The 23,457-nt window shown below is 41.5% G+C and overlaps 1 protein-coding gene across 1 annotated transcript in view; it reads right to left on the bottom strand.

Moving 5' to 3' along the window:
• TMEM200A (transmembrane protein 200A) overlaps positions 1 to 17,273 on the bottom strand; it is a 57,017-nt gene extending 39,744 nt beyond the window's left edge. The window contains exon 1 of the mRNA XM_049801490.1: positions 16,236 to 17,273. The gene's annotated coding sequence lies outside the window, so the exon portion shown is untranslated. The remainder of the gene's footprint in view (positions 1 to 16,235) is intronic.
• Positions 17,274 to 23,457: the final 6,184 nt, after the last annotated feature.

Raw genomic sequence — 23,457 nt, 5'->3', positions numbered from 1 at the left:
CACATCATGTGTTGCTTTGTGACATGAATGAATATGAAGTGAGAGATATTACCCACACTTTGCTCTAACCTTGCAAACATGCAAGCAACACAGTAATTCTCCTTCATAGTACTATCAGCAGCTGCAAACTTTTTCAACTGGTTAATTATCCCATAAACATGCCAAACCAATTTCTTCGCAAACACTGTGGCTTGTATTTTTTACATTCTTTGTTAAAATAGCCAAAGTGTAATTTTGCTTATGAAAGTATGTATTTCTCCTTAAGCTAAGTATTTATTTGAGATAGTATTTGCGTGAGATACTAGAGGGATTAAGTATGTTTAAAATTAATACTTCATTCACAGTTATCCAGACCACATTGTCATCTGTTTCTGTTTGGGAAAAACTGACATGTCTAACCTTCCTTCTCCCAAGTCTACCAACAGGAACAGTCCAATGCCTCATCAAGAACAACACATGAACGTCATAATGCCCTTCTTCCAAAAATATGATCCATCATCCATCATCGGTGCCTTGGACAGAATCTCCAAATCCCACACCTGAGGCTTACCAGGAGACAAAGCTAACTGCAACTCAGCCAACAGAAGCTGCCTCTAAGAAGCACAGGCAGGAGAAAGGCAGCCTCTTACAGTGACATTTCTTCCTTTGGGTGCCCTTCCAGGCACAGAGCTATCAGGGGTGCTAGCCAGCTCAGAGGGTAATTTCCCCCAGGAAGGAAAGAGCCTCCTCTGGGAAGGAAAGAGCCTCCTCTGGGAAGGAAAGAGCCTCCTCGCTGACTGGCCTGCATGTGGAATCCCCCCTCCAGGGCAAACTTCCCATCTAGCCCTATAGCAGACATGGCATCTCCCTGCCTCCCCAGTCAGACTCATCCCCAAAATTTCATGAAAGTACAGAACCTTGTCACTCAGAATCTCTGATGATACTGTGCTGATAAAACAAACTCTTAAATATTTCATCACAGATTTATTTCATTAAAAGCTAGCCTGGCAGTTAGTGATGGAATGGCCCCAGCACTAGTAACCAACTGTTTTTCTGACCAATACTCTTTTCAAAACAAGACAAGCAGTTAGCTATTGCCTCCTACTGGCAGATACCTCCTGCTAGTGAGAAGTCAAGCCAGCATATGGAATTAATACAAAGACCACACATGATGCTCCATCTGTCCACAATCTATTGGAAAGGTAGCCCTGGTGGACTTCTGGCAATATTAGGTAACACTGTGCATGAAAAAAAATCACATTCCACTAACAGGAGGTTTTAAGACACAAGAGGAGTACCCACCTTTGGGCTATTGTTCCTTCAATTCCCAGGAGAAGTAAGGCTCAGGCTTTCCTGGTGAACTGCTGAGCCAACACACCACCAGGAATTCAGGCAGGGCAAAAGTCATAACCTTCAGAGAAATATGATATGGACAGTGGACCTCATCTCCACAGCCAGTAGGGTGTCTACAGACTCCTCCACATCTGGAATGCCTCCAAGTATATATATCTGTCCCAGCTACTTGGCCCTGAAGTGTGCAGACTCATTCTTACACACATACAAAGCAAAACCACTTATTCTTAAATCACAGAACTATAGAATAATTTAGGCTGGAAGAGACCTCCACTGCTAACTCCAAAGTTAGATCAGTCTTTTGTCTTCCTTTGCAGTTTATTTTCCTATAAACTGCAAAGGAAGACAAAAGACTGTTTTTTCAACTTAGGAACAGTTCAGAAAGTGCTGAAATGATCTAGTCATGTGTGCCATATAAGACACATGATTTCAAGTCTTTGTTGAAGCCATCAAGAGTATTACCAAATTGCTTGTATGCAGTATTGTACATTAAACCTCGTTCCTTACAACTCGCAGTGTGACAACCGCTCCTGAATTCACACGTTTTGTGTAAATAACCCAGTCCTACATGGAGATATCTGGACCAGCTCATCTAGAGCACACATGTAACAGCCATCTCATGTCTGGTGCCCATATTAGCTCGGGCATCATCACAAGGTACTGAATTTTGCTAGGCAGGCTTACCAATACCAACCCTACTTTTGCCACACACAAATAATGCATTAAAGGCATGGTGTGTCTGCAGAATTTTACTCCTACTTAGACACGTTTGTTCTATTCACTACACCGAGCACGTGCAATCTAAACTTTATCGAAGGAGCTACATGCTGGAGTACCACATCCAATCTCTCTATTTATCAATACAGCTGGAGAGAGTTGCCTAAAATAAACATCTAGGCCATTATGTTTGTCTAAATAACGAGCTTACATTATACATTTTAAAGTAATAGCTTTGATGGAATTTAAATCCCTCTAGAGAAAAGCACTATTTAGCCAAAAACATATGACTGTTCCACCAAAAAAATATATATATGCATGGATATTTTAGGCCAGAAAAGATAGTTGTTGTCTGCATGCTGCATACATAACCCAGGAAACTGACTTCTGATTTCTCTATCAAGCCTGTAAGTCCTCGAGTTAGACATTTCAGAAAGATAGTGTTGATTTTGAGACAACTCAGCTCTTAGCAGATACTTTAAGAATTAATTTTTCTCACTGTTAGAAATGTTTCCAATTTCAATTGTTATTTTCAGTTTCAATATTTTAATTTCCAATACATTTTGGTGCATTAAGATGTCTTCTACCATTAATGATTCTGCTCAGGCACCAATATTCACAGAGCTCTTTTCACTCTGGGTATATAATACTGATTTGATTTTGCATAGCACCTTTCATTCAAATATCTCAAAAATTCCTCATGTGTATTTATGAGTGTTAAGCCACCTATAGAAATATCCCCATTTTGCAGATAGGCAAACTGAAGGAAGACACTAAAAATCATATTCTCCAAAGGGATAAAAATAACATGGGAACAAGGTGCCTATGCATTTCCAGGAAGGCAGGGTCAGGCAAGTTCTCCAAAGTCACAGACTACCTCTGGCAAAACCCTCATCATCAGATTCTTATGCCTGTGCTTCTACAGCAAGACCATTACCATTTGAATACATTATTTCTAGATACTGTTGTATAAACTTTAGGTGTACAACTCTGCATTTAAAACAGCTCAGAAATGCACTACAAATTTAATACTGATGTTTCAATTACATTAATGGTACAAACTGTCCAGCACAGGAATGCAACAGATTTTACACTGCTTAAGCAACTGGCTGTTCTTACAGCATTTCATATGAGACACTTTAAGCCTAATGAATCACAAGCACCAAAATTCGCAGCAAGCCCAAATTTGCCTTGGCAGCTGCTGAAACTCTGACCTATGGCAGAGACAATGAAGACCTCAGCCTGGCAGTTCAGTCCCCAGTGACTCTATGCCAATGGAAGCATGCACACTCAGCTGCTTCTTTTCACATCTGAACCTGGGAGGGAGGTTTTTTCTGGATCAATGAACACTACTGAGCAGATGAAAGAACTTAGTAAGTTTTCTCCAAAATGCAGCTAACAGCTATCAGAGTGTATTCTGAAAGGAGCCTTATTAGGCACAGACCTCTTACTCTCACAGCCTTATGTCATACAAAGCAGCAAGTCAGATCATAGTAAGAGGCAGAAAATACAGAGTTTCCCACCCCAGCAGATGGGACTGCAGAACCAGAAGAAAGTAAATTCTCAGCACATTTATATAACCTTTCCTACAATTCCAATCTTACTGCTCAAGCACGCTGGGACGTAAAGGTTACTGAGATTTTAATACTGTTTTTGCAGTGAGGGATATGGGCTTTCATGAATGGCCAGCTTTTTGCAGAATGAACATCTGACATCCTGAGATTTACTGGCCTCAGAAAGTCTTTCATATCTGTGTTAAGGCATTTCTAGAAGTTCTCTAAAAAGTGCATCTCCTGGACTGGCAGAGACATCTTCTCCATTATGTTTCCATGAAGAGTTTGAATATCACTAATAAGAAAACTGAACATCTACTCCATATCTTGATTAACTTAATTAACCTACCATATGCTTTCATAATATTCTATTATAATCAAAGAAATTAGATGGAAGAAAATCTCTTCTACTTTCAAAGTTCATTCTACTCAGGCATGTTAGAGATATCATTTAGAAATTTAGAAGACAGACATTTTAAAATCCAGCTGATAAAAGCATATGTTTAGGGATGTTAAAACAACAAAAATACCACCTTAACATGACTTAGATAAACTAGGAACCCTTCTTCACAGAAAACACATTCTGGAAGGCTTTGGGGATTTCCAGGATGGCAGCTTATTAGCTTAAACTGATTGTCATGGCTTTGAACTAAACCCCTTCCAGCTCCTGAGAGCTGTTTTGGCTTGCTTGTGTAATAAAGGCATGATTCACAGAAAACATCTTTGAGATTTTTGGGCTATGTAAGAACCAGCACTAGGTCCATGACTAGCTAACATATTGAATGAAATCCTAACCTTGTTGAAATACATAGGAATTCTGCCTTGATTTCGCATGGTGAGGATCTCACCACGCTACCAGAGCAACAGTAAGCAAACAAGAATAATTCGATCTTTTTACAGTGTTCTTGAGATCACAGCAGGAGATGACAATTTTTGACTTGCATCATCCCATTCTCAGTCTGTAACATCTAACACTCCACCAGTTTTGTGACTTGTATGAAAACATCCATTAAAATCAAGGATTTATATTGATGTGAAATGTGAGTAACGATAGCAGAATCCAAATTCTTACGTCTTTGCTGACCTGTGTAATTTATACAGCTCTAAAAATTAACTTTGTAGAAGTTGTTCAGTGGTCCCGTATGCAGTTCCTGGCTGTGTGTGCCCTAGATATAAGCAAATCTAAATACCATTTGCTTCCCAAAGCATTTCCTACATTCCTGATGTAGGAAAAAAAGCAAAAGGGGAGAAGTAAAGCAAAGCAGGAGAGGATGGATATCCTACAATACAAATAAAGAGAGGAGAGAGCATTGCAGAGACACAAAAAAACTGAAGGATTTAAAGTACTATTTCAGAGAGGAATGGAGTAAGTCAGCTGTTATCAAACCTTTCACATAACATCACGTCCACAAGATTCTTACATGTTGTACTACACTCTGGTATCTTGTCTGTATCTATGCAATACAGGGGTGGCTTGGGTTCACATCATAAAGCAGGGCTACATCATTAAGGTGCTTCTACTGCTGTTCTTTGAAGCACACAACAAAACTAGGACCTACAAGCCTCCATATGAGGCAAATCCACTACCTGATTTTATTTTTTTTCCACAAAAAGAAGGGAAATAGTTCCATAAACTCGCTACTCTCCTCCCAGGATTGTATTTATTTTTATATATATATATATATATATATATGGAAAAGATAGGTTTACTTGAGAAAAACAGAAATTACTGTCAGATCAGCCAAAAGATTCATAGTAGATTCAGATAAACATTCAAATAATGCAATACTAGCTTGGCAACATAGACTTGCTTTTTTCATGCTCCCTCTTCATGAACTATCCAGACAGAATGGAGAGAGTTGCTGTGCTATAAATACGCAGCAAAAACAAACAAAACCCATACTGAGAATGAGCAATAAAAAAATTTTACAATAGAGTATCCTGAAAACTAAAACACAAGCCAAATATAAAATGATTAACACAAGCCATTCATCAGCTTCAATTCTATCATTCTCTCAAAGCCATGACAAGAAGTCGTACAATCTTTTGGGTTTTGATAAAATCCAGGATGGTTTCTCTGGCTGTTTTTCAGATCTCTGCTGTGGCTCATATTTTCTGTTTTTACAGTTTGATCATTATGACTGATGGTTCTTCTGAAAAATCTGTGTAAAGCAAGTTATATTCAGCAACAGTCATCCTCTCGCTTTTGCACACAATGAGCTTGTTTAATCACAGCCACATGGTTTTACACATGATGTATGTGAAAGTGATTTTAAATGCTTTTTAAACCATTTCTATTTTTTTGACCAAATCTCAAATTCGTTTTTTTTTTTTTTTCCAGGAAAACCTCACTGCATATAAAACAGTAATCAAGTAGGATCTCTAGACATTTTCTGTCTCGTTCATCTCATTCATGTTCCCATTTGAGAAGATAATTTCCTATCAAGATGGGATTTTAGGCAAAGGAATTGTAGAAAACTGCCCAGCACCTTAACTTCAAGATCCATGTGTTTACATGCTCAAAACCTCAGCTTTTGAAAACAAACTGCCTGAAGATCTTGAAGAAGAATCTTGAAAACCTGAACTTAGTGCTCATCTCAACTACTGCTCTGAATACCCCTTCCTCCTCTGTCTACCTTCCATACTGTGAACCAGCATAGGTGGGCTGGAGCTCAGCTGGAACATACCCCCAGGACACACTACCCACAGCACATTGCCAAGTACATCACAGTCTAAAAGGCAGAAGTATGGTCAAAAGGCAGACAGGAAGCAGTACAAACATGCACATGACCATGCTAAGGGCAATCTTTCAGTGCAATGCAGTTGTTGCTAGAAAAGCTTTTAAGTTGAGTGTTTGCAAACAGTTCAAAAGCTACAAACTTCTGGAGAACAGGAGGCACAAAAGCAGATCAGACCCCTTTTCTAGGGCCCTTTTACTGCTGTATGTCAAAGTTTCTGCTGTCACTGCTGAAGACCTGAGTGTTAACCCTACAATATGTTTTCTCTTCTAAATTGCTAATCATGGCAAATGCCAAAGCCTGGTCTCATCATTCCTTGTGGATTTACTGAAAGACAAGAAGGAAAACAGTGTTATGGTATTAACACCACACGTACTTCTAGTCACATTACATGATAAGATCCACTTCTCATACTTCCAGTTATTCAGATTAAGAGTCTCCCTACTACTTGGCTAAGACATTATTTGCAAAAATACAGTCTTGCCCCTATAGAATAATCAATGTCTGTGGTTGCTGCTGTATTACTGAGCTATCTTCCTTTCTATCCACATTCTGCCTTCACAATATCATTATATACACAGTCCTGCAGTTATCAGGGAGTGAACTGTGCTTGCCTACAATTTTTTACGAAAGTGTAAACTGACAGTTTCCATGAGTTTTCTGTACAGCACAGAGCTGCTGAATATGTGCAACTGAATCAAATGCAGGCAGTTAGGCACAACACAAGAAGATTATTAATATAAAGCAATAACAGAATCCACGCAATAAACATTACCACACCTCCAAGCACCAGGTCTAACCTAAGAAGCCCCAAGCTCCTGAATATTAGAAGAGTTTTAGCCACATGCTCTTGGGAATACGGGTATTCCCAGACACAGTCTCACTGTTGAAAGGCAACATCCTCAACTAATTCCAGAGCAAATGACTCATCAGAAAAATCTTCCAATCCAAATTTCCATAAGATCAGCACCCTCTCCGTGGGCCATCTCTATTCCAGACTGGTTTAACCAGCCTCTCTCTCTCTCTCCCCCCCCACCCATGAATTCATAGCTTGCTGTAGTGGACCTTCTTTCTTTTCTTTTTCCTCCCCATTTCCCCCAGTAGATGCTTCTTCAACTGTAAAGCGAGAATAACTAGATTAGGAAGAAAAGCTTGGAACTGAATTCTAAAGTCCACCTCTTCAGCCACAAGGTTTAACAAAAGCATATTTAACCTGCGGGTGATGCTGATACTGGCTTCTCAAGTTTTAAGCCATGTGTTAGACCTATTTCCAAAGCACTCAATATTCTGGGCTGAAAATTACCTCCTAAACTCAAACCTGAAAACCACAGATGATAAGCCTTATTCAGAATGAAACTGTGTCTAGGAACAATTAGAATATTCTGTATAAGAGATAAAGAGTTTTGCCTGAGACTAGGTCTAGACTCTGGAAAGAAGGACTGCAGAAACTAAGGATCACACAGACCATTTTCTGCTCCAGGTTCTCCCTTTGGACGTTGCCTTCCCTAACACAGGGTAAATACCTAGTAACATGCACACTGACAAAAATGGTCATAAAACCAAAGATTAAGTATTCCCAAAATTCTTTGGAGAAAGTAGGAAAAGCAATTAACTTCACATGTCATGAAGTCATGTTACCAAGCACAATGATAATACTGCACTTGTATGCTGTGAAGGCAGAACAAGAATACATTGGTAAAATTATCTAGAAAGCATTATCAGAAAGCTGTATTACTTCATCTGGGCCCATCCTCTCATAGTCTAATTCTGACTCTGTGACAGCATTACCTCTTTTACAGTAATTGCATAATGTATACAATGCCATCGATGCATAATCTCCAAATTCCGGGGGGGGGGGGGGGTTGGGGATAAATCTAACTGAATGAAAAAATTCACAACATTAAGAACTACAATAAAAAAGAACCAGAGTCTCAGCTATAACCTGTTTTCCATTACCATTTCAACTATACAGCCAATAGGACAATGAAAAATGACAAACCGAAGTTCTGCAAAACACGACATTGCTTGTCCTTAACCAGTAAACGCTTCTGTGTGTAATTTCATTGGTATGCATATTGTTTGCAAGCTTGGACTGGAAAACAGTGACTTGTGTCCTTCTAATATAATATAGACTATTGAACTATATTCCAGCAACGTATGTAGGAGCTTGCAGATATTCCACCACCAGCACCAGTTAAGGAGGCCATGTTCTAGGAGAATAAAATTGAATTAGAAAAAGAATGGCAATAAATTCAGAATAGGCGTCTGCAAAGTAATTTGAAAAGAAATTTCTTCCTGGCAAACAGCAAAGCAAATACTTCACAGGGGTCATGAGAGGGGTTTGGGGAAAGCACTTTGGCAACGAATTAATGCAAAGTGATTCTACTGCTCTAAAGTCTATAAACTGTATTAATAGCCAAGCCATTACTTCCCAAGAAGAGTCCGTTCAAACTCTGGATGTTTATTATAAATATTTGCTAGCCATTTTTGTACCAGGCTATTATTACCAGGCCAATAATTGTGACATTAAGGAACTTCCAGCTAGAGATTTATTTCGTGTGCAACTTTGTGCTTGTTTGGTAAATCCCTTGTAATCCATTTGGGAGTACAGTGTCCCAGTATGTTCCACCAATTCCACATATTTTGTGTATCCAAACATCATGTTCCAAATTCCAGTTTCCATAATACCAAGGTTACTACTGTGACAGCAAACTGACAGCAGATTTCTTTTAATGTCATTAGCAGTCAGTGGCCTCCAAAGATAACTTTTAATATCTTACTCCTATTTCAAATCCATGTGTGTTAGGATTGTTGTTATAAGATTGTTTGGGATGAGATGGAAAAACAATTTAGCAAGTAATGGATCTATAGTACCCAGTACCAGCTGCTGTGCCCAGGCATGGGCCCAGGTGGTGGGACTCCACCATGTCTCTCACGCTACCAGAAGGATGCCAGGGGCATTTGTGGCCGAGGTCAGTTAGCACCCTCTCGGGCATTTAGCTAGTTCAGTCCAGAAGCTAATTCCAAGCAGGCAGTTTGGATGCAACCATCTCGAAGACGGTTTAACACCTGCACATAGCCAGACCACCCTGGCTGGCCTCATGGCCAGAGAACAGGTCTTTGCCTCATTAGTTTCCTAACACAAACATAGGGAAAACATATCAGAAAGAAAAATCTGTGCAAGTATGATAGCTAAGTATTCACTTGATAAATACCACTTAATTATCCACCACTTTGAAGGAAGTCCCCATTGCACTTATTATACTCACTAGTCTTCTGCGAGACAATGACAGATTACATAGATCTGCATGGGGCTAACTTTTGGGTTCAGAGCATTAGTCTGTTTGCAAAGGAAACAAGTTCACCTAACTTGCAAGTACTTAAAAATGCAGTTTTTATCTTCGTAAGCAAACTATAGGCCATAGCTCCCTTTCCTTTTATATGTCTGTTTGAACTGATTTGCTTACAGTGTATCTTGTGTAAGAAGTGTTTAACATCATTTTTGCAGAGCATTGTACTTTGATACACAACAAAGACAAATCATTTAAAATGCATCTCAGAGAGACAAGAATCAAGCTCTTCATTTTCCAGACCAAAAAAGATGAGAATGCTTCAAAAAAGAAATACCACCATATCTTTTGGTCTTACTATTCTATTCATTATTTGAGTTTATTTCTGTTTATAATACTGAATGTAGCATCATTCATCCTTAAAAATGCAACTTACTGTATCTCATCCTTTTTCTGCCTTGTTTTTTCTTTCTTCAATATTTCTCTTTTGTCACTTACTCTTTTTTCCACTTTCCTTTCTCCCCTGCTTTCTTCCTCATTCTTTTTTGTCTGTTAGCTGTCATTTAACTTCTCCTTCCTACAGAAATGTAGTCATACAAGGTGAAACAAGCCAACTGTTAAATACACAGTAATTTATAGTAAGAAGTACACACCTGCCAAGTCTCAGACACTGTATCAGGTTTATTCAGTTGACCTCCAACAACCCCACCATGACATCCATGTCTCCAGAACAGCATAGTTCCATGGTGCATCTCTTTTTTCGGAGTTCAGCAGGCTGCCTTATACCTTATGCATCAAGTCCATCTAGCACAAGATCATGCAAAAGAGAGAAGCTAAAGCAACTAAGTTATGTACACCTTGCGTGCTCCAAGGAATACTTCCTTAGGAAAGCTTGTCTGCTGCAGCAAAATGCTGCCCCAAGACATGATGCTGCTCTCATCCCTCTTCATGAAGGAATACATTAAATGTACATCTCATTACAATGTCAATACATGTCAAATTTCGTATTTGAGCAAGAGTGATAGACAGTGTCTGTGCAGAGAGAGGAATGTAACTAAAAATATAGGTAATGGGATCAAGTCAATTGCTAGGCTAGAATATGCTTCCTTGACAATCCTGCCAACTTGTATGAAGAAGGGCAAGCACTACCAATACAACATAATTCTTGATTATGAGTTTTCCAGTACAGAGAAAAATGGTTTAATATCCTAACAACTCGGAGCTAATCATTTATCTGTAGTTTCTCTCACACTGGATCCTAACAAATCATAAGTAGAAGCTTTTCAGTAATGGCAAACAAAAACTGAGTAAGTGGAACTTCTTTCAATTACAACATACCTTTTTTGTATATTTCCTGTGTATTTTAATATGTGATATACCTTTATTACTTTGAATTACACAAAGGAGAGAGAGAAAACTCCAGTGCTTTGAGCTGCAATTTTACATATGCAACTAGATGGATGGACAAGTAATGGCACTTTTTTTTCATTTAATACATAGCAAAATATAAGTGATAAAATTAATTAGATACACACTTGTTCTTCAATAGGCAACTGATTACAGATAAGCAGAGCCATTTATTCAGACACATTCAGATGGAGAATGTGAAAACAACAACAAAAAAAAAAAATCAAATTCTATTGTTGTTACCACTGTCACACCAAATTCATTATAGTAAGTGAAGTTTTTAACTGCCTCCTAATTAATCTGTTTTGATGGTGGTTTACATCAACAAAAATTAAAATTACTTTTGGAATTCCCCCCTTTATGGGAAGCAAGCAATGTGACTATCATTGGAAAGCTCTAAAAAGCTTTTTTTCATTACATATCCACTCTCTGAGCTAATGCTACAGGTCCCAGCATAGGTCACAGGCATCAAAGCACAAACCAACTGTCAGAACTCATAGGGTATTAGCACCCAATGGTATCAATGCTTCATTGAAAATGTCTTTCCCATTTTACAGCCAGAGTGAATTACAGAAGTATGCAGTTTTAACACATGTTCAAATTTTAGCAGTTTTTATTGATGGGTTTTAAAACCCTAGCACTGGGATACTCAGTCCAACTGTCTCTGTGAAACAGCAAAGAAAAAACAAATTCACATAAAAAGACAGTCTTCCTCTTTCTCTCTAGTTCTTTGTCTGTAAGTTAGTTGGTTTGAAAAGTAACCTATGCTGTATTTTACATCTCTTGTGATTTTTAAAATCTGTTTGGTTACTGTATGTATCTACAGCATATTTCATTGCAGCTACAAAATCCTAGTTTCTCCAATTCAGTAAGAGTTTCATCATTTAGCTCAGTGGGGTAGAATTAAAAAGCAATGTAGAAAAATGTCCTTTGTTTCTACATATTTTAATTGGAAGAAAATGGTCACACTTCCAACAAAAGCAACAATTGACTAAAATTCCAGTGGGATATAAATAATAACAAGATGTTGCTATAAATGGACACAAGAGAATAAAGTGACAACTGTCTTACAGTCTTCCTAAGACTTTTCAGAGTTTATACACAAAAAGGTAGATCATTGCTTCATTTTCCACAAGTCCGTTTTCCTGAAAATCTCTGCTACATCATTATATCTCACTAACAATGTTCCTCAGATGCCCAGTTTTGGTGAGGTAGCCCTGCACCTCCCTGTCACACTTTTTTAGCTACTGAAACATGGAGAAAAAAGAACAATAACTTTCCCCAACATGAAACAGAACAGAGGTGATGACTGAGGAAAAACATCCTTCTTTCTCAGGTCTTCCAGTTACTGAATCTTTTTTAAAAACAACCAAGCGCTCTTTGTAATATTTCTGTCACCAAAAGACCAAAATAAGAAAACTGAGTGATACAAACATGTTCTGTTACTGCTGCAGACAAAAAGGCTTCAAGTAGCTCTGTATTACAGGATATCCATCTCATTTGGCTAGCTGTGCAAAAAAAAAAAAAAAAAAAAAAAAAAAAAACACCACACCAACCCTTCTTTTTAAGAAAAATCACCTAGGCAAAATCATGAAGTTTAAAATCACTGATCCTGTAATAAAGTTCAGGAAGAAGAACGTATTTTCATTTATACTAAGTGACCAGTATAATCTGAATATTTCAGTAGTAAGTTCAGTCATCAGGTCCACTTGAGCTGCTCCTGACAAGATTCACCTACATGAAAAGCAGTTACATATATACACTCGGTACTGAATCATGTTATGTGGAAATGGTTAACAGTGGAATAGAGTAATGACTTCTTGCTGTACAGTTAGACCAAAGTCCCAATACGGAAGTTTAGAACAGCATTTATTCTCACAAACTCCACAAAAGGTGGACACCCAAGAGCTAGTAAAACTAGTGGGTAGGATAACAGCTGTGCTAAACATCTGTTCAGTAGCTTAATTCACTGATACTGTCAGCATTTCACCTTTCCATGCAATCAACTGTCCACTTATTAAGAACCTAACTACCCACAGATTGTGTAGGTTATGAGTTACCCAGTAAAGAAGAAAAACAAATTTTTCCTTACAATATTTTTATTTAAAGCTAAAGTACTAACTAAGACTAAAGCACTAACTCAAGCACTGTCTGCAGTTTCCTTTTATTTCTAGGGGGCTTTGAGAGTGTACCCAGGTCTGTGTTTCAAAATATGTATCAAACTTCTCTAAGATTTCTAATTCTTAAAACTATTGATGAGTATCTTTGAGTTACTCAAAGGCAGTCACCAGTTAGCAGTAATACAAAGATTCTGCTGGTAAACAGGCATCAAGAATGGACCTCCCTAAATTCTGATAGTAAGGTCATATTTGGGATGTCTTCCCACATCCATCATACTGCAGCATCAGAAATCTTAACGACAAGGTTTCGGAGAACAGATTCAAGTCCTCTTAAAGGCTTTTATGTAGAGCTGTAGTACAAACATTATCTAAAAGGATATTCTACCTGGTCTTCGGCTGCCTTTCTAGTGTTCAGGTTCTCCTTAGGGCCTGTTTGCCCCCCACCCCACCCCACCCCCCCCGCCCCATACAGAGGTCTGAAATACCTTAGTGCCTAAAGTGGCACAAGATACCTATGTTTTCACAAGTTAATCCTACTTTTAGTCTCTAATCTTGCACACTAGAAAATGATTCACAATTTCCCCTTTGTTCCCATATCACAAGATCAAACATGTAGACTAAAAGTAATTGATTTGTTTATAAAGCATAATGGCACCAAATCAAATGGAGGCATCATCGCTAGCTAGGATATCAAGTTCCTCTTATTTCCGCTACATTCTCTACCACTATCATAGACAAGACTGACAGCATTCTTCTGTATAAAAATAATAGGAAACTATTCATGACAGCAACCTTTAGTTTTCATATTTTTTTATATCATATCCTTGTCTGGTTTCAGTAATCTTAGTGGGAGTTTTCGCTGATTTTCAGCATTTCAGATTTTTGGCTCCTAAAATACACTGAACAAGGCACAAGTAGCAGCAGTCTCCCCCTGCTGTTCCATACACGTACCTTACTCCTTAACCAATTTTCACTTTCCATTTTCCCCTTTTGCCCGGGGAGAGGTACGAGTCAATCAACAACATACAACCCATGAGATGTGGCTGAGGTGAGCACCTGCTTATAGCACAGGTCTTTTGTGTCACATGCCCAGCATTCAAAGAAACAGAAGAAGAACACGTTAAAAGAGGGCTTGGTCCAGGAAAGGTCCAGCAACGCAGTTAAACCAGTGAACAGTTTCACTGAAGTTACTGGACCTATTGCTACGTGCAACGAGCTCGCACCCTAGGTCATCATTAGCAATGGAGGTCGGAACTACTTACCTGCTTGAAGGTCAGCATACATTTCAGTGCTTTGTCAAAGCAGGGGTTGCTTAGTCCATACTTCACAGGATTAAATTCAGACAGCCCACCTTTTATAATCTGATTACAGAGCTTCCATAAAAATGAAGCTCTGTTCCAATTCCAGCAAGGTTGTATTGGGCAAAACCATTTCTGTACATGGAATAAAATAATTATAGTATGCTGAACTCTTGCATCAGTACTCCAACTTTCACATGGATCATTGTTGCAATCCAAAAAAGGAGCAACACAAATAAAATATGTCTCTATGCCAATAAAATATAAATTATATATGATTTTGTTTTCCAAATTACTATTTAAGTACCGCATATCTTTTTCCATGAGGGTGTTCTTCTGTGCTCAGTACAAAAATCTAATTGTTACTCATGTTTCAAATTACTAAAAATTGTCTTATAATTATCTTCTAACAAGTATTTTGCTAGAGGTACATTTGCTGGCAACACAAGAGGTACATTAAATGTTCCAAACTTGAAAGACCCTTTGGCTTCATTATCAAGTAATTTAAGTTACATTCAATGGAAATATAATTTTCTGTTTTAAATGGGCTTTTCGCCCCCCACTGTCTGCAAAGCAGCACAGAAACAACTAAGAAAGAAACAGTCCATTTTTTCCTTATCTGGACACTTACTTCATTTCCATCACATGGATTGGAAGCACCATCTACTTACAGAAAAAGAATAGTTGCTAGTGTATTGATCTAGCACCAGGGTAAGCAACCTTTGCTGACAGAATTTTATTGAACAATATAGTCCTCGTGTCCTAAAAGCATTATGAAGCGGAAGTCCACTACCTTGCTACAGGTTATTTTGTAGTTCATGTTAAGACAGAAGGCTACAGTAAAGGACTACTTTTGCTGGGATACTTTTGCCTTTAAACAGTAAAACCCGTTTTATTTTTCATAACCACCGCACAAAATAAAATAGACTAGCAGTGGTTAATGACAATTAGTCTTAAGTGTCAAGTAGATACAGCTATCGCAATTCCAGATCTGCAGAACAGCTGCACGCGTATTGAATTCAAGCGCAAACACTAACAATGGTTACGTTAATGAGATATGAGGAGCATCTACCACGCACCCAAGCTGTTTGCGGTACTTTTGTTTCAAAGTCTGCCTCACTCGTAAGCTTACGTCTACCCGATCAGCGATTTATCGAGCAGTGAGTTACGTTTGCACGCAAGGGAGTAGGGCAACCCCCTTGTCTTCCCCATCTGCCTCTCATCCTTCCAGATCACCACCACACCACCATTTTTCCCTCAAACAAAGGTGAAGGAAAACCCAACTTCGGTGAAAATAAAGGCAAAGGGGAAACTTGCCGGGGAGGGAGCGGCGAGGGGGGCGAAGCCCGGGGGCAGCCGCTCGGCAGGGCAGGGCAGGGCAGGGCAGGGCTCCCGACCGGCGGGGCAGGCGATGGCAGCACGTGAAGTATTTCGGACCCGAGCGCAGACAAAAGAGGGTGTGTAGCAGCTGCACGGCGCGCGGCGGCCGCCGGCACGCCAGCCCGCTCCGCTCGGGAAGCGGAAAGTCCATTTCTGGCAGCGAAAAACCCACCTACCCGTCCCCGCTCCCACCCTGCCCCTCGCCGCCGAGGGCAAGGGCGCGTCTCCCCGTCCCCCCCCCCTCCCCCCGCCGCCGCCGCCGCCACCAGCAGGAACGGCCCCGGCCCGGCCCCGCCGCTCCCGGGGAGGGACAACGGCTGCGGGCGGGTTGAAGTTTGAGGGCGAAGGGGAGACCCCCGCCACACGCGCACCCGCCCCCCGCCCCCGGCCCGCCGCTTACCTGTGGGGAGGTGCGAGGCGTCCGCCGCCCTCACGGCGCAGCGAGCTGCGGGGCTGCGCGGCGCCCGGAGGACATGGGGCTTCTCCGGTGAGGCGGCGGCTGGCTCAGGGAGTGACAGGGCGGCGGCTCCCCTCGCCCTTCCCCGGCACCGTCCTCGGCGAGAGGCGGGCGGGGGGAGGCATGGCGAGCAGGCAGGGAGCGGGGCCGGGGCGGTCACTGCCCGCCGGAGGAGGACGCCCGCCGACCGGGGACTGCGCGCCCCCCCGCCGCCGCCGCTGCCGCCTCACGGCCAGCCGGAGGCAGCCTCCCCCTGCTCGCCCCGCGGCGACGGGCGGGTGCCATAGCAGCGGGCTCCGGGAGCCGCGGAGGGGGAACGGCCGTCAGGCAGCCGCCGGGGGAGGGGGGGGGGAAGCGTGGGCGCGCGGCGGCTCCGCGGCGCAAAACTTTGCCGGCTCCTCAGCGAGGTGCCCGGGCGCCGGTCGCCCCCGGCGCCGCCCCGAGCGGGACCCCCGCCCTCACGGCCGCCCCACCGGCTCCCCTCGGCGGCCCCCCGCACGGCCCCCGCCGCCCGCCCGCGGCAAAGTTTCACTCCGAAACCTCCCAGCTGCTGCCCCGTCTCCATGGAAACGACCCCCCCATTTCCCGCCGCTCCCCACGGGACGCGGCCGAGAACAGGCGGAGGAGGGCGGAGGGCGGGAGCCGGGGCGGCCCCCTCGCCCGCGGGGCGGCTGCGGGGGCGTCAGCCGGAGCCCTGAGGGGCGGCCGGGACGAGCCCGGCGGGGCTAGCTGGGCGGTAGGCAGATCTAGCCGCAGGCGGCGGCCGAGACGAGACGGGACGGGACGGGACAGGACAGGACAGGACGGCGGCCGGAGGAAGAGGACGCGGCTCCTCTACCTGCCGCCTGCCCGGGAAGTTTCCTGTCTCCCCGCCAGGACCAGCCGGTCTGAGGCGTCTCCTCCTCGGGGCCTCCCGGCGCCGCGTTGCCGCCGGCCCCGCCGGAGCGGCGGATTTGTAGGGCGCCCGGTTCCGCCCCGGCGGGCGGAGGGGCCGCGGCCGCGAGGGAGGAGTCACCGGCGGGGCGGCCGGTGGGAGTCGGCGAGGGAGGGAAGTGGAGCAGAGGACGGCCGTGCCGGGGTGCCGGTGGCGCGGCGTGGCCACGGGGGCCGGGGGGCGGCCTTTCCCCGCGGGGCAGGGGGCGGCGGAATGCGGGCCGGGGCGCGCCCTCCCTTCCCCCGTGTGAGAGCCGGGCGGGAGCCGTGGGAGCGCGGAGTGATTCATCGAAATGTGGGGTTTTTACCTCGGAGGCTATTACACTTCTATGATTCAGCTCTTTTTTTTTTTTTTTTTTTTTTTTTCCTTCTTGTTTGGGGGGGGGGCCGCCGCCCACCCCTCGTGTCCAGCCAGGGACGGCAGTGTTGAGCTCCCTGCTGCTCGCACCTTCCAGTCGGGAGGTGATGCAGCAGATGGGATTGGGAGAAGGGGAGACTCCAGCCTGCACGGGCACTTGAACGTACCTTTTTGGCGAAAAAAAAAAAATCTGCACTTGTTTTGAGGTGGTAGCTGGTTTTATTTCTTTTTCAAAAACTGACTGCACTTCAACGTTGCCGTTGCCTTTTATGTGGCTTACCATAATTCTGCCTAATGCATCTCCCAAAAGGAGAGAAAAATGCTGAACTTGGCATAAGCATATCTAAATTTATCTCAGGTAGTGCTCTCCTCAAGACAGGTAGCTTCCATCCACCTTACAATAGGACTTCAGTTCCTAAGTGCATACAGTTTCTTCGTGGTTGTACAGTGTGTTGTCAGTTCTCGGTGTACACTTTATAATGATTATACTCCTGCCTGATGGCTGCAGTGGCTTCCACATTAAATGTATCCCCTGTTATCTCCTTAGTCTAGCAAGGAGACACATATGGCAGCAGCTCTGGACTAGGAAAGAGAAGAGTAACATTCCTCAGTTTGAAACATTGCATTTCCAGCTGTTCAGCATGTTTTGATTCAAGGAGCGAAGAATCACTTTCAAGTGTCAGATTTCTGTCTGTTCACTCAGATATTACTAGAGCTGTAATTTGGTTTGTGCATGATGTCACATGTATTTGATGTCAGCTAGTGAGAGGACAGGTCTGCAGGCAGATGTGTATGTCAGAGACCTCAAATTCCGTAAGGCCCAGCTGTGCATCACAGAGGGAATGAATGAGAGGATTATTTACGCCCACCTGTCCTGGTTTCAGCTGGGATAGAGTTAATTGTCTTTCTAGTAGCTGGTATGGTGGTGTGTTTTGGGTTCAGTAGGAGAAGAATGTTGATAACACACTGATGTTTTGTGTCGTTGCTAAGTAGTGTTTAGACTAAGTTAAGGATTTTTCAGCTTCTGATGCCCAGCCAGCATGAAGGCTGGAGGGGCACAAGAAGTTGAGAGGGAGTACAGCCAGGACAGCTGACCCAAACTGGCCAAAGGGGTATTCCATACCATGTGATGTCATGCCCACTATATCAACTGGAGGAGTTGGCCTGGGGGGATTGCTGCTCGGGAACTAACTGGCCATCAGTCAGCAGGTGGTGAGCAATTGCATTGTGCATCACTTGTTTTGTATATTCCAATCCTGTTATTATTACTATTGTCATTTTATTATTGTTATTATTATCATTATTAGTTTCTTCCTTTCTGTTCTATTAAACTGTTCTTATCTCAACCCACAAGTTATACTTTTTTTTTTTTTTTTCCAATTCTCTCCCCCATCCCACTGGGTGAGAGGGGGAGTGAGTGAGCAGCTGCATGGTGCATAGTTACCAGCTGGGGTTAAACCATGACACTACCAAATCCCTTTTAGATGCATTGTCTCTACAAGTAAAAATTCAGAAATTTTCTCTAGAATTTATTGAAAATGTCAGTGTGGAAGAGATATGGAAACTTCACCCTCCTGTGCTGTCAGTAGATGATAAAATGTGAATCAAGAGTGTGATGTGAACCAGTGCTGGTTTTACCACTGCTCTTGTGCTCTCTCTCAAAGGCTTGGGCTTGTAAATCTACAAGGAAAATAATCTGTTCAGTTCTTGCTAGTGACCTCTGTTTTCCCTCCAACACTGGACCAGGTACAATATTGCCATATCTTTCTTCCCTATTCATATTTTCATGCCGTAAGATGCTTCTCGGATACCTTTTGTCCTTTTGGAGTGCTTGCATTTAAAATAAATACTCAGATGATTAATGCTCTCAAACAGCCACCCCCCAAAAAAAAGATCCTAGGCAGGTGACAGTAAGAGCCAGTGTGGTTTGGGGGACAGAGTAAATAGGTTAGAGGACTAATTTCAGCAGTGCTACTAGGTGAGAAGCATCTCTGGCATAGACTTCCTTTTGCATTACTGTATGTGCAAAACCCACGCTGCCACTAAACCACAGGATTGTTGTTTTTACACATGGCCCATAAGTTATATGTAGGAAAATGTGACAATCAATTTAAATGGTTGTGGGCAATGCATTTTTGTGGAAGATTGCTGTGGATTATAATACAACAAGAGCTGCCAATCCTAGTAACAGGGATTTGGGAGGCATGTCTTGCAAGCAGATGACATTCAGCTTTGCTTATTACCTGTGTTGCCTGGATTCTTCTAAAATTCTGTCAATGCATTCTTGAAGAGGGGTAGCGCCTGCTCCTTTTCCTATTTACAACAGTTCTATACTGATCTTGAGACCATTGATTTAAGGAATTTACTCCTGATTTTCAGCAGAAAAGAAAGGAGATAAAAAGGCCCTGAAGCTCTTCAAATCTCAGTCATCTGCACATCTCTGGAGAGTCAACTAATGTCAAGGCCAATATTCCAGGCTTTAAAAGTCAACACTGATATTGCTAATGCCCAGTAAAACAAACACTTTAATGCATTAGTTATGAAGGTGGTTGCTTCTGAGATTATAGCAAGAATCGCTAATTAGCCTTATGAGTGAGATCCTCTTAATTTATTTAAAAGCATAGAATACTTTTATTTGGAAGTTGGAATATTAGCAGTATTACACTAGTTTCCATTCCAACCTACACCTTTCAGTTCATACTATGAAAAGTCATTCATTTGCTGTAATAAGCAAGGCAGTGTGTGGATTAAACTGTATCTTCTGTAAATTTAATGCAATTAAGAAGAAGGCTGGCATATTTTAGTTCTCACCTTTGGACAGGAACTTTGTCTAAGATCCAGACTCATTTCTACTTCGACTTTGGGTAGAATTTGGGTAGAATTTGTGACACCTAACAGTCCTGTGCAATAGGGAGATAAGTATGAAATACCCTGAATTTGGAACATGAATGAAATTGAAGATTGAAAGGCTCCCCACTAAAGGTGAAGAGCTGTAGTCAAGTCGGGACCATTACAGTGAGAATAAACCATACTACAGATTTTTGGTTTTGCCAAGACTTAATGTGAATAGTACTGTGAGTCAGTTATCTTACTTAGCTTACTTTCCACATTGTATTAAACTAAAAAATTAGCCAAAAGTTGTTATCCCTTTAATTCTGATTAAGACATAAAATAAATATTCAGTCCGTCATTTGTTCATATTGATTTGTTCATACTCAGTTTTTTTACAGTGTAATCAGTGAGATTTGGTTTCCACAAGCAGTGAATAAGGGTATCAAGAGTTCCTTGGTGATAATAAATGATGTACATACATAATAAACATATAACTGCAAAATATGTCTCTGGCTTAGTGGCTGGTTTCTGCCCCTAAAAGTACAAAATCTAAGATCTTTAATCTGTACATGAGAAAGTGCTTATACAATCAAAGACCTAAATAGTGTCTAAATATTAAATCACAAGCCTGTTACATGTAATCAGGAGGGGTAAGCTGGTAACCAAAATTCAGTCATAAAAGATCTGAATCATCCCAATGTTTTCCAGCAGGGAATGGAGTTAACAGTGTAGATATTTCTATAATATACTTCTAGAGCACACAAAATGGCATTGTATGCTTTACTGTATTTTCCCTTGAACTGAGACAGTGAAATTATTATTGGAGAGGAATGACACCACAAAGGCTGTTGTTTTAACTTGTGGCGCTATCATTGCCTCCCACTGTCTGTCTCTTCAGACAAAAGTCCCTTTTCTTCACACTCAGAGGTCTAGAAGAGGTGTTTTTACCTCCTTTTCTTATCCCATGCTATACTGATACGTCAGCTCCTGGTCCCTTATGTCAGCATCCGTTAGACAACTGCCAAGATGTTTAACAAGCATTTATTTCTTTTTTTCTACGGTGCCTTGCACACTAGTCCTTCCACGAATTCATCATAAGTATCAGTAGAGCTACTTCACTGGTCTCCTTATAACACTGGTGTGAAACTCCTTTCTATATTGCCTTGAAAAAATGTTGAAAGTGGCTAGGCTGCTGCAATGCACAAACCACTGACTCTCAGGCTGACCAGTTCAATTCCCGATACTCATCTCTTGCACACCGTCTTTACTCAGCTGGGAGATTTTTATGGCAGATATTGCATCTTTTTGGTTTGCATCTGTACGCCACCGAGAGAAATCAGTGAGGTCCTGTTCAGCAGAATTATGGTGCAAATATTTGATAACAGCAATGTAAGCCAAGAAACACAGGGCCAAGAAAATGTCAGAATCACATAAAAGGGTCCTGGCATGTGTCACTGTTTATCTTCACAATAGTTAAACAGCATGGAATACTATGTAATTTACCATTTATTGGCTTGAGCTTTACCTTGAACAGTTTCTGAAGCTAGTGAGAACACAGATAGAAATGTCTGCTTCCAAATGATTTGTGAGCTGTCAACAATACTTAAAATGCTGATTTAACTTAATCCTTTTATACTTTCCTACAGTCTAACTTTTTAAAAAAGAATAGACACTCAGCTCTCACAAGTATGATGAAAATGTATGTATATTAAAAATAAAACTTTGAAAATCATGCGTTGGTAGTGTCTGTAAATAGAAAGTCAACTTTTTCTTTCTGCTCAGCATTGAGAGTACATATGGCTTTATGTATGTAAAGAATTTGCTGGAATATCTATTCTCTCATTAACAGCCAGAGTATGAAACAAGTGTTTTGAGTTTAGTAGGTTTTAATCTGTCTTGAAGTGGTTTAAGAAATCAGGCTTTCTTAAACGTGTTCCACTGGTGTCATAAAATTTTATTATGCCTTTATTTGAAATGTTTGTCTGAAGAAGTGTTATTATATATCATAACATTACAAATACCTGGATATGTTGGTATCTAATAAAAACCACAGAAATCCTCACCTAGAAAGAGAACCATTATTTATTATGCACATGTAGGTGAAGAGACTCTGAACAATACACTGAATAAAGTAAAGGAAGTTAAATACATATGAACTGGAATTCTTGTTTAATGCATAGGATAGTGAAGAAAAAAATCTTCCAGAAAGGTGTGTTTTTTTCTTTTCCGTTTGTTATTTAAGTCAGTGCAGTTTAAGAGCTTTGGCCTATGTGTGGGAGACTTTCTGGAGTTGGCATCTTTAAATAGCAGCACCATCTTGAAAGGTAGATGGAGAGTAATATGTAGCTTTTATGTCCATTATAGCAGAAGCCCTATAAAGCCCAATAAATAAAGTACCAGTGGAATAACTTTTTTGAAATTAACAAATGTATAGAAAATGTAATGTTTTCTCAGATTACCAAATTGTTTGCAGCAGACACTGCTTTGCATGTTACTTGTCCTCATACTCAATCATGAATCAAAAAACGCAGCTCTTCTGTTTGGGCTGTCTCAAGACAGGTAGGTGGGATGCTGGGACCACAGGTAGAGTATTTCCTTGTTTGCTTAAGGACTCATCTCTGCATTTTAAGTGCCAGTAGTAGTGCCAGCAAAAGAGAAGGTAGCTTGCAGAACTGCCATGTTTTCATCCTATATTTCCAGGATGATAACAAAAAGCAACATAACTGCATGATTTAACGTGCTAGTTTCGTAACTAGCTTCCCATGCAAGTCCCGTTGTGAGCAGCAGTTGTACTCCGTATAAAATTCCACTGGGGACTTACAGGAAGTTAGGAGCAAGTAAAGCAGAACTATCTTTGAGAAAAGTATTGTTGCTGTTTTGAATGAAAATCTAAATAATGAAGAATATATAATTTCTTCACAATTTTGAATGATGTCACTGAAGTATTTTATATGTCACATTGTAATTATCTGTGATCATTTCAGTTGTGGTGATAGTGAGTTCAGACTTCATGCCATACCATGCCATCTCTAATTCTTCCCA

The sequence above is a fragment of the Accipiter gentilis genome, chromosome 5 (assembly GCF_929443795.1).
Source record: "Accipiter gentilis chromosome 5, bAccGen1.1, whole genome shotgun sequence".
NCBI lineage: Eukaryota > Metazoa > Chordata > Aves > Accipitriformes > Accipitridae > Astur > Astur gentilis.
Note: the sequence above shows the minus strand (reverse complement) of the source record. Positions and strands in the feature narration are given on the sequence as shown.